The following is a 12,869-nucleotide window of genomic DNA, read 5'->3' as shown; positions in this document are numbered from 1 at the left end:
TATATATATATATATATATACTTATTTATGTAGTATGTGAAATGGGAATGGCTTATCATTCTTATTGGGTTTACTTGATCGAGTGAGGTTATGGAGCCTTACTTAGTCATTGCACTAGTGGACTTAATGGGGGTGTATAAGTGATAGACTTGCTTAGACTATAATGTTATGAACTCTTATGCATGCTTTTTGATATTTTAAGTTGATGATAGAGTTGTCTTGATTATGTGCTCAATTATGTTGATATGCACGTTGACTTGACTAGACTTGGTATTGTTGGCTTGTGATGTCCATGGTCTTGACTTAAGTAATATGTGCTTATTGACATGTATTGGTCCTTGAATGAGCATAAGGTATTCCCAAAGTGACTTTGCATGCTTTTTAATAAATGTTCCTTTTTTTCATGATTCCTATGTTTTATGTGCATATGATCCTATATTTAGTACAAGTAATGTGCTAACCACATTCATCCCGTTTCCCCCAACATTTTAGGTAAGAGTTCGTGACGACTTTTGAAGGAAGGCTTGGATAATTTCTCCAATAGTGGGTATGTCCTCAATTTCGAGGATGATGCCTTACTATTACTCTAGCTATGGTTCTTTGTTATAGTCTAAAAGCAATCATTTTATTCATGTTGTTTCAAGATCTTGTTGTAAGCCCTAAGTTAAATCTCTACATTTGTGTAATGGCTTATGCCCATGTTGATTTGACTCCTTTTAGATGGATATGAGACATCTGTTTTAACACTATATTATGTATGTAATCTATATGTGGCATAAAAGTAGAAGACTGTGCAATTTTCTTATAAGAAGGCTCTATGTATACTCTATTAATATATTATGTGTAAGTGAGAGGTCTAAGTAAACCTCATGAAGTAGTGTAGATGAAAAGGTTTACATTTTCCGAATTTTTAACCTATGAAAGTAATGTTGAATGCTAAGAGTCTAGTCTTAGTCCTAACCGAAGACGATGACGTTGATTACGTCTAGGGGGTGTTCCTTAGATGTGATATGATCGTATCGTAAGATTTGTATCATAATTTTTGAACAATAGTGAAAAGAATTATCACATTTTTCATGTTCTCTTGAGAAAATTATATCCCTTTGACCATTTTGATTATATATTGGTTCATGCAAAATCGAGGAAGCCAATCTTTTCTGGAAAAAGACAAAAGGGTAGACACTGAGGGTATCACAAAATCAAATCTTTGGTTTCTAACATAAAAAAGGTCGCCATGTATAATTTTAGTGGTTTTATTAAGGTATAGATTTGACGCTTATATTTTTAGCATTTGGAGAGCTTGGAAACATCGATAAAGACAATTCTCAATGTCATTTTGTTTGTAGTCTATTTGTGGTTAGATTTCGTCATTTTTTATGCTAAATATTATTAAGTTATAGGTTAACCAACTTTTGCATTAAATTTCCTAATTCTCGTTTAGTTGTTCATTTAAAAATGCACATGACCGTGTAATTTGGAAATTTTGGGAAAACAATTTTGAAATCACATTTTGATGATTTCAGCAACGATTTGAAATTTGTTTATGAAGAATCCATATTAAGTTTCCTTACTTTATGGTATAACCAATACTTAGAATCACTAGTGACCTCAAGTCAACCCTCGGTACTAGAATACTACTATTGGATAAGTTGAACATTCTATATAAAGAAAGTGAAAGCTAAAACATGACTGAGTGTGAAAATTTTTTAATGTATATATGAATTAAATCCATGAAAAACTAAAGAACTAATGTATGTATTATAAAAGCCTGAAATAACTGGAATGGGAAATAAATAAGTTTACTAGGAAGATTGATATTTTTGATATGCTGTTTCGCACATTCGAGGACAGTATTATTGCACATGGTCCAGATTCCACCTCTACATTTGTTGGGCCACTACAGATTGGACCTCCCCCCATCTAAAAACAGACACATTGATTCAAATATTAAGTGGGGTGCATGGCACAGATGCATAGATTCAGAAGCTAGAACATGCATAGATTCAGAAACTAGTACAAGCCTTCCCACTAGCCCTTGAGAGATCTCTTCGTCCTTAGGTTTTTTTTTTTTACCTTATCCATTATAATGAAGGAGCATCTGTCAAGCTCCGAGCCTACACCCTGGACGTTGTCAGCGGTCAATGACCATTGTCGGCCTTGAGCGGATCCTTGGCCTAGATTTCTTAACTCAGTGGAAGACTTAACTCAATAAAAGAAAAAAATCTCATAATATAACTTAATGTAAGTAACTTGGACGACATTGCACTTAAGTATCATAGAAAAATGTCTGCAATACAAAGATAAGAGACTAAATGCTAACTCTCTCACTGTCTATGAAGCCCCAATAAAAATAAGATAGATGTTGGGACAGAACCCACAACACCCTTTAAGAGAAATACTTAAAAGCAAATAAATGTGTTCTCGAGAATTCTAGGAGGCTCACCAATGATTTTGAGTGCTCAGTTTGATCAACAAGGCGTTGGATGATGTTGATCCATGTTATGTGCGTCTGCTTCATGATATGATGTAGGCTAACTGGTATCAATACATTGAATGTAGGAGTATGTGAGTTGGAATGTTAACAATAACTTATGCTTGAAAATGTGTAAAATTGAACAATCATCTTGGCTCTGCTCAACTCATGAATAACTTGACTTAATATAAAGCAACTAGACACATGCAATATGTAAAGCTTTTAAAACCATGAAAAACACCTAGTTCGTTAAACAAAATGCAATATCAAACTCAACTTTACTTATATATATAGTAATATATTTTAAGTGGGAGATTCCCTAATCAAAAACCACCACTATGAGCATAAATGGTGGTACAACTTCTTGCCCATACTGCCAGAACTATCCTATACTTTGTTTTTGCATAAAACTAATTAACTTCGTGGATTTACTAGCATAACTTATGTGATCATCTAAAAAGTATGACCCATTAAAACCATGATGGCTACAATGGAGACTTGAGTTATTATGAACTCACATCCCCATATTGGTTCTCAATAATACTTCCAAAAGTATACTTAACTCATGTGTTTTAAAAACAACTTCATTCTTGGGTTGAGATAATTGCTCAACACTTAGGTTTAGAAAGCTTTTTTGGAATCAATATTCCCATTTCTTGCTCAAAACTCTTTTTGAAATCTTAGTTTCCTCTTATCTTAAATGTAAAAACATTTATGTACTCTTAGGGAATTCTTAGTTCCCGTATAACATTTGAGAAAAGAACTCAACTCTTTACTTTTTACTTTGCTTGAAACTTGAGTCTTATATCAAGTCTTAGGGAATACATAGATCCCTTATATTTATTTTAAGGGAGGACTTCAACTCTTAATCTTTACTTAACTTGAAATTTTAGTCTGAAAAAATTATAACGTTGTTAAAGACCCTTGAAAACTCTTAAGAATGAGAAGAAAAAACAGAAATTCATGACAAAGATGATGGACACACTCAAGAAATTATGTGGTTCTAGAGATGATGATAAAGATGTCCTCTATAGCCCTGCTTATTGTAGTTTTAACTGAGGAGCCTAAGGGAGCCCCTCGTATTCTCTTTTTTACTTTTATACTGTGAGGACACAATGTCATTTTAAGTTCAGGCTGCCTCCCTTATGATTAGTTATTCTTGTTGATATTATGATTGTGCCCTTGTATGGCAAATTAAATTTTATTTTTATTTGATTTTTCCTGCTACGCCCGAAGCTATCCCCTTGAGGAAAACACGAAAACTAGAATCATGAGTGACTCCAAGCTAACCCTGAGCTGACATATCATAAGTATACTAAAATATGTTGAAATAATAGATACTATGTAGAAGCTTAAAACAATGGTAACTGAAAGTGGGGAATACCCAACTCATATGAATATATGAAATGTACTAAGATTTCAAAAACAACTGAAAGATCACACTTAAATATAAATTTGAATCTAATACTATGCCTTAAATAACCCTCTTACTGACTAGAGATGCTAGGACATGCCACTAGGTAACTCTAGAAAAACCTGAAACTAAAATAAGAGATTAAATGTAAAATAACATGTCTATCGTCCTGAAATAATGAGGATTCACCCTTGATAATATCGAATACAGATCGAGAACCGATCTATACATGATTTGAATGCGGAGGACCTTAACCAAAAGATGTAGCGCAGAGTATGTGTTAGTACTTTAAACGTACTAAGCATGGAATATATGATACAATTATTACAAAAACATGATAATTTTATTAGATAAAATCTACGAACTAAATCACAAAAATTATCTGAAACAGACAAAGCCCCTCAGGACAGTGTCTATCCATCAAGCTTTGGCTCTCCATGCCTCTCAGAGCGCCAAGGACGCATGGAGACCCCATTATTTCCCCCATCATCTCGTACTTTTTCCTAAGTGATGTACCAACTTTTCTTAGTAGGTTCTAACACTATAACGTACATCTAAACATCATTAAAAAATCCATAAACATGAGATCAGCCTTGAATCCATAATCCAATTCAAGCGATGTTAAGATCAAAGTCAAAGAAGTTAATAGTCAAGTCTAAAAGTTAACAAGTAAGTCAAAGTAAGTCTGTAAGTCTTTCAAGAGTCTTACACTATTACTTTTACTTTATTTTAACGCTCAAGCTACATGGTGAGAAAAGAATAACGAGTTGAGTTAAAATTATCGAAAGTTATAAGGGAACTAAGTATTCCATGATAGTTCAGATAAAAGTTGAGCATTGTTTAAAAGAGTTGAGTTCATTTCTCAAAAGTTATAAGGTAACTAAGTATTCATAAAAGTTTCAAATGTATTTCAAATTTTGAGCAAGAAAGAAAGCTAGAGTTCCTACAGACCCTTTGACTAGTTTTAGTAAAGAGGAAACTATGATTTCCAAGAGAGCTTTTAAAAGATAATTTTGAGAAAATTATTACAGAAGTAGTTAATTTTAAAACATATGAGCTTAGTATTTTGGGAGTAGTACTGAGCACCAATATAGGGACGGAAGTTCATAACTCAAGACCCATAAACCATGTTGCTAACATGGAAATATGAAGGGTCATGCTTTTGAGATGATTCCTCCGTTCTTTTTAAATGGATTAGTGGATCTACTTAGTAGTTCAATAACAATATTGACGGCAAGGTATAAGACAGTCCTCTTTCAATATGAGGTAAGTCGTTGTACCATCGCTTAGGCTCTAGATCTTGGACCAAGGATTTAGAGTTATGTAACTTATCCCTTTACATATACTACACTAGGAAAGAATTGCTATTGCTAGGAATACTATGTTATGAAGTGCTAATTACACTGTTAAAGGAACTTGTTTCACAAATGCCTCCTTTTACTTGCTTGCTTAGGAAAGACATTGACTAAATAAATATAATCATGAGTTAAAGTTAAGTTTAAACTATTTTCCCTGTGGAATCGACCCCATCCTACTAGTTGGATTCTCTACTTGATAAAGATTGCTTATGCTTCTTCAGGGAGGTATAATTTGAGCATATCAAATTTTGGCGCCGCTGCCAAGGAATTCTTGCTTTTTTAATTTTAATTACATTATTGATATTTAGTCAACTACTGCCTGAGATTACTTTTTTGTTTTTGTTTTTGTTTCTCTCAGGTCTAGCTCTAGTGTATGCGGATTACACGGAGCCGAGGGGAACCACTCACTCCATACGATCCTGAACTAAATCAAACTTTAAGAAGAATGGACAACCAAGGGGTTCCAGTCAACCCTAACAGAGGAAATCTAGGTGATTGATTAGGCCATCAGCCTCTATTACCAGTTCAGGCACAGAATCTGCCACACATTGAGAATAAGTTAGGTGATTCGTTGAGGTTGCAGCCTCCAATAGCCCCACGACTTAAGGATTACTACAACAGTAATGTGAGAATTGCAGACTCCGATGGACCTTTTGTCATACAACCATTGCCCCTAGGCACACTTTCTTGGTGTCTACTAGCTTGACGCAGATGCTCACCGCCAGGAGATTATTTTAAGGACTTCCATTTGCAAGACCCACTTGTACATATAGCAAAGTTGATACCGGTGTGCAAAAGCTATGTGGTAGACTATACTTGGATATGAATATTATCGGGCTGCGAGTATTTCCTTTATCATTGACAAGAGATGATACTATTATGGTTCACTGAGATGCCCTAAAGCTCTATCCACTCTTGGGATCACTCAGAAATTTGTTCTTAGTGAGATACTATCATGTGTTGAAGAAGCTAAATAACAAGGATAAGGTAAACAACTTTATGGCATTTCCTGGGGAGTCGATGAGTAGCTCTTGATACAAATTTACTGCATTCGTGAGGGGTGTCCTGAATCATCGCATTGATGATGAGTCACAGAAAGAGTACTTTTATAGAGGTCAAGATGAAAACAACAAAGCACTGCTTGATACTATTGAAGGTGTCTCTTATGGGGAATGACATATGATGAGATTGCAATGAAATTAAACAAGATATCTCGCGACAATATAGATTATAGCACAATAAAGTCGCCCACTGGGTGAAACACCTTCCCTTACAGGCTACCAACAACTCAACCACGTATGATATTCGTCAAAAGATGGCGCAGATGAGAACTGAATTAGGGTTGGTATTGAAGCATGTGAGCAAAATCAAGGTGAATGCGGTGAACTATTATGTAAAACCACCACCACCAGATAATAAATATTACTATGAGGAGGATACATATGTAGTTAATGATCAATGAAGGGGAGGGGGCTTCCGATGAACTTGTCAAGGTTTCGATCAGTACAATTGGTGTCAAGGTCAAGGAAACCAAGTTCAGAACTATGGTAATTACAATCGGGAGGGTCAATATATCTATGATTGGAACTATAATCTCGACAATAACTTCAACTGGAACAACTATTGTAACAGGATTGAGTGGGGTGGTCCATATGTGACACCTCAAAATAGGGAAGGCACACCTAGGGTACGTAGAGGTAGTATGGCAGGGGTTGAGGATATGCTAAATAAGATGATGAGGCGATTAGATGCAACCAATGAGAATGTCAAGTAGATAAGAGGTGAACTTTCAGGCATTGGACAAAAGGTGGATGCATATGCGGTCTCCATAAAGCATCTTAAGATACAGATGAATCAGTAGTCTACCACTCTGCACCCTTACCAACTTCGCACTCTCCTAAGCAACATGATCAAGAAGGCAAAAAATGATGAGAATTGCATGGTAGTCACTACTCGAGGAGGTAAGCAGACCATTGATCCACCTATGTCGTCTGTAGTAGAATGTGATATTAGAAAGGAAGATGAGGTAGCAGAAGCTAGTGGAGGGTAAGGTGATGCACCGTCAGAAGTAGAGTATCTCAGAAAGTGGTTCCCATCCCGAAACCTCCACCACCATTCACACAAAGATTACTGAAGAAAATGGAAGATGGTAAATATAAAAAATTTATCACTATGTTGAAACAGCATTCCATGAATGTTTTGTTTGTAGACGCTTTGGAATAAATTCCCGATTATGCTAATTTTATAAAGGACATGGGTAAAAAGTAAAGGTCGGTGAGTTTTGAGGGTGATGACAGAATGCAACATTATAGTGCTATTGCTACAGGGTCTCTTATGCAGAAGAATGATGATCCAGGCTCCTTCACTATTCAATGTACGATAGGGCTGCTACACTTTGTTAAGGCTCTGTGATCTTGGAGCGACATAAATCTTATGCTATTGTCCGTTTATAAAAAAGTTTGGTTCAGGAAACCCGAAGTCTACTATGATGGAGTTACTGGCCGATTATCTGATTCTTGACTTTGAGATCATTTTGAGGTGCCCATTATTCTTTGGAGACAATTCCTTGCCACTGTGCGTGCACTAGTCGATATGGAAAAAAGACAGAAGTTTAGATTTAATAATGAGGAAGCAACTTTCAATATTTGTAGGTCCATAAAGTAGAGTGGTGAGCTCCAAACAATATCTTTTATATCCTAAAATTTTGAGAGTGTACCAAAGTGCATATTGAAGAGCAACTAGTTGTTGAGGCACTCACAGTGGTCATCATGAATTTTGACAGTGTTGGTATTAAAGAGTATGATTCTTTGGTGGATGCACTTCAACGAAACGAATATCAGTCAAAGCCGAAGAAATTGGAGTTGGATAAGAAGCATCACGATTTCCACACACGAGGCCATCTATTGTGGAGGCCCCAAAATTAGATCTTATGGCTCTACCACCTCATTTGAGGTATGTTTTCTTGGGTAGACATGAAACATTGGCGGTGATTATTTTATCAGAGTTGAATGGGCAACAAGTAGAGTGCTTAGTGGCGGTATTGAAGAGTTTTAAACGAGCCATTTTTTGGACTATTACGGACATCATTGGGATCCCTCCCAGTGTCTGTTCCCATAAAACTCAACTCATTCAATATAACAAAAAAGATTGAATCAGCCTATGCAAGAAGTAGTGAAAAAGAAGATCATCAAGTGGTTGGACGTTGAAGTCATTTATTCTATTGCGGAAAATAGTTGGGTGTGTCCTGTTCAGTGTGTGCCTAAAAAAGGTGGGACGACAGTGGTACCTAATAAAAGGAACGAGCTTGTTCCGTGCGGCCATTGACCGATTGGAGAGTTTGCATTGACTATCGTAGTTGAATGCTTGGACTGAGAAGGACCACTTCCCCATGCCCTTCATGGATTAGATGTTATACAGACTTCCAGACAAGGGTTTGTATTTCTTTCTTAATAGCTATTAGGGCTACAATCAAATCTTTATCACTTCAAAAGATCAAGAAAAGACCACCTTCACTTGTCCCTATGGGACTTTTGTATTCAAAAGAATGTTGTTTGGGTTATGTAATGCATCGAACACCTTCCACTGTTGTATGTTCTTGATATTCTATGACATGGGGCAGGACGCTATTGAGAAGTTCATGGATGATTTTTCTGTGGTTGGTGACTGCTTTGACCGGTGGTTGAATAACTTGGCTGAGGTGCTTAAGAGATGTCAGGATTGTGATTTGGTACTAATTTGGGAGAAATTTCACTTTATGGTGAAAGAAGTCATAGTGTTGGACTATTGAATCTTAGAGAAGTGAATTGAGGTTGATCGTGCCAAAGTGGAGGTAATAGAGAAGCTTCATCCACCTATCTCTGTCAAGAGTATGAGAAGTTTTCTAGGGCATTCTGGTTTTTATCAGAGGTTTATTAAGGATTTCTAAAAATTGCACATCCTTTGTGCAAAGTGCTAGAGAAGGAATGCCAATTCTATTTCGATGATCCTTTCGAAAAGCATTTGGAGAGTTGAAAGAGAATTTGGTGTCCATGCCCATTATTATTTCACCAAATTGGAGTGAGTCATTTAAGATGATGTGTGATGTGAGTGGGGTTGCACTTGGTGTGGTACTGGGATAGAGAAAGGATAAAATCGTTCACATCATCTATTATGTGAGTAAAGCCTTTAATGAAGCCCTAAAGAACTAAACGATAACAGAACAGAAAATTCGTGTCGTGGTGTTTGCATTCAAAAAATATTGCTCCTATTTTGTTAGCAGGATGGTCATAGTGCTTATCGACCATTCTGCTTTGAGGTATTTGATAGCAATAAAAGGATGTGAAGCCGAGGTTGATCAGATGGGTATTGTTACTACAAGAGTTTGATTTTGAGGTGAATGATAGAAAGAGAACTGAGAATCAAGTAGCAGACTACTTGTCTAGATTGGAGGATGGCGCTATATAGGAATCGGGAGAAAAAGCTGAAATTGATGATGCATTCCGAGATGAACATGTATTGACTGCTTCTTAGGATTTTATCCTATGTTTCACAGACTTTGCGAATTATCTGGCAAGTGATGTGGTTCCGTCAGATTTGACCTTCCACTTAAGGAAAAAGATCATGCATGATGTGAAAATGTTATTATGGGATGAGCCTTACTTGTATTGGATTTGTGCCGATGGGGTAATTCGCCATTGTGTACATGAGGCTAAGATGTCGATTGTTCTGGAGGTGTGTCATTCCTCGCCAGTGGCTGGGCACAATAGTGGTATTTGAGCTGTGCATAAGATCTTGAAGTGTGGGTATTATTGGCCAGCCATTCACCAATATACTCATAAATTTTCAAAGTCATGTGATCGGAGCTAACGAGATGGAGGAATCTCAAAGAGCCAAGAGATTCCCTTGAATTTCATTATGGTGATTGAGTTATTTGATGTACGGAGCATTGACTTTATGGGCATGTTTTTGAGTTCCCACGGAATGAAGTACATTCTTATGGCGGTTGACTATGTGTCTAAATGGGTGGAAGCAATTGCACTATTGAGAAATGAAGAGAAGAGTGTTATCACATATCTAAAGAAGAACATCTTCTCCATATTTGGTATACCAAGGGTCATCATTAGCGGTGTCAGGTCAAACTTTTGTAATAAATTGTTCAATGGGCTTCTAGAGAAATATGGTGTATGTCACAATATGACTACACCTTACCATCCACAGACTAGCGGGCATGTTGAGGTGTCCAATCGGTAGATCAAACATATTTTGGCAAAAACTGTGAACGTCAATAGAACTGATTAGTCAAGCAGGCTAGATAATGCTCTTTGCGCCTACCGCAATGCATTCAAGACTCATATAGGTATGTCTCCATAGCAACTTTTATATGGGAAGGCTTGTCACTTACCGGTTTAGCTAGAGTACAAGGCGATGTAGCGATGAAGAGACTAAATTTGGATTCGAACTGAGCATCAGAACATTAGATAATGACTTGGATCTGCTTGATGAGTTTCATCCATCTACAAAGAGAAGATGAAGACGTATCACGATCGAAGAATTGAAAAGAGACAATTTGCGGTTGGTGATTTGGTGCTTCTATTCAACTCTACGTTGCGCTTATTTCCAGGAAAATCAAGTCCAAGTGGACAAAGCAATTCCTCATTACTAAAGTGTTCCCACATTGAGCGGTTCAGCTAGAGAACAGGGAAGGTGCTAAGTTCACAGCAAATTGACAAAGGATAAAGATCTATCTGGGGCATGTGGAGAGTGTTCATGAAGATGTTGAGGCCTATCACCTTGATGAAGTCTGAGTAATTATGGGTCCTGTGTTGTGCCGCGACGTTTAATCAAGGGCTTCTTGAGAGTCAACCCCTGGTGTAGCCTTAAGCCAACAATATGTTTTGTTTTCCTTGCAGCAATAGTCATAGTCTTGTTTAGCTGATCTCATTATTTCATTTTTGATTTTGTGCTAATCTTGGCTAGAGATTAGTATAGGGTCTGTATCTAAGAAGTGACCAGAAAAACACAAAAAGTATTACCTAATTGGTGTTACATATGCAGGAGGCTAAGTCAAAAATCTATTGAAAATGGTCTGGTGTAGAGGTCTACGGACCTCATCGACGGACCGTCGTTCAATCGACAGGCTGTCGATGGTGTCCGTAGATCCCAAGTATGTAAAAAAAATCCAAGTATAAAATAAATCGATGGTCCCAATCTACAGACCATTAACCGATCCACGGCCCGTCGATGGGGTTTTGTGGATCCTATTCTTCAAGTCATCCGACTCGACCCGGCAGATAATATTAAAAGCCACGTCTTTCAAAATACTTCCAACTTCGAATTTTCTTTAAAATTTCCTTCATTAATCGTTTCATCTCACCATGTCTTCCCTATTACACTCCCAAATAAAACTTCCCATCTTCCAAAATCATCTACTTCATCAGATTCCTCACATTCCAAACATCATCCCCCCAAATTCTTTCTTGTTACATTCTCAAGAGACTGGTGGACGAGTTCGGGCGTGTAGGATACATCTTCAAAGTTCATATCACTAAGGACACACAACCACACCACTATAAAGTTCTAAGAAAGGTACTTTTATTTCTATTAACTTTGAATTCTCATTCATAGTTAAACATAGGAATCCGGCTATGGGTCTTGAACTTGGGACTGAATTAAGTTAATTTGCATGATTATAGTCACGTAATTACTCCTATGGGGATGATAGACAGTGGTTGTGTAGTAAATTTAATGATATAAATTTTTGTGAGTCTCAATTTGTGTGAAACTTTCTGACTTAGGGTTCCATGCTCTTAATTAATTGGGATCAATAGTTGCACGAAATAAGAACTTAAGGAATGACAAACTAGTCTGTAGGGTCTTAAAAAGCATGGTTTAAACCTTATTGTGATAAAATGGGTCACCAAAGAAACTAAAAATTAGGACTTGAGAGAAGCTTGAATTCTATCCCAGGCCCATATTACAAGACCCCGTCTACGGACCATCGATCAATCAACAGACTGACGATTGGGTGTGTTGATTGAAACTCCTAAAAAAAGCTTAAGTTTGAAATGACGCAAGTGCACTACGGTTTGTCAATTGATCGACGGACCACTCTACACGTCCGTCATTTCAATAAGAGAAACATATTTCACCCAATCCTAAAATAATTTTTAGTGTCAGACTCTGCAGCAATGATCTGTGTTTTTTCTTTTCATGTTTTCTTATTTCCGTTGTTTTTTGAGTGTGACGATATGATGCTATTTTACTAGCAACTACTCCGCATGTACGAATGGCTTCAAAGTAGGAAAATGTGTACGCCAAAAGGGCCAAATCTAAATTGATAGACCCGTCTCGTTTGATTAACAAAGAGACCATTAATGAGAAGTATCCTACTTATTTCTTCCGGGTAGACATACTCCACCTGTTACATCCCGAACAACTAGGGGAACCCCCAAAAGGTGACCTGGACGTAGTCACTGCCTTCAAATTTGATGAGGAGCGCACACTAATACGAGTAACCAACTGGGGCTGCCCCGGTTCAGAAAAAGACTCAGCATCCGGGTCCAACTATACTACAACATCAGGTTCTGGGTCGGCCCAAGCTTCAAAGTCCAAATCAGCCACTACCTCCGGTTCCAACTCTTAGGGA

This window comes from Solanum pennellii, chromosome 10 (assembly GCF_001406875.1).
Source record: "Solanum pennellii chromosome 10, SPENNV200".
NCBI classification, from domain to species: Eukaryota; Viridiplantae; Streptophyta; class Magnoliopsida; order Solanales; family Solanaceae; genus Solanum; species Solanum pennellii.
This window is presented reverse-complemented; position numbering follows the sequence as displayed.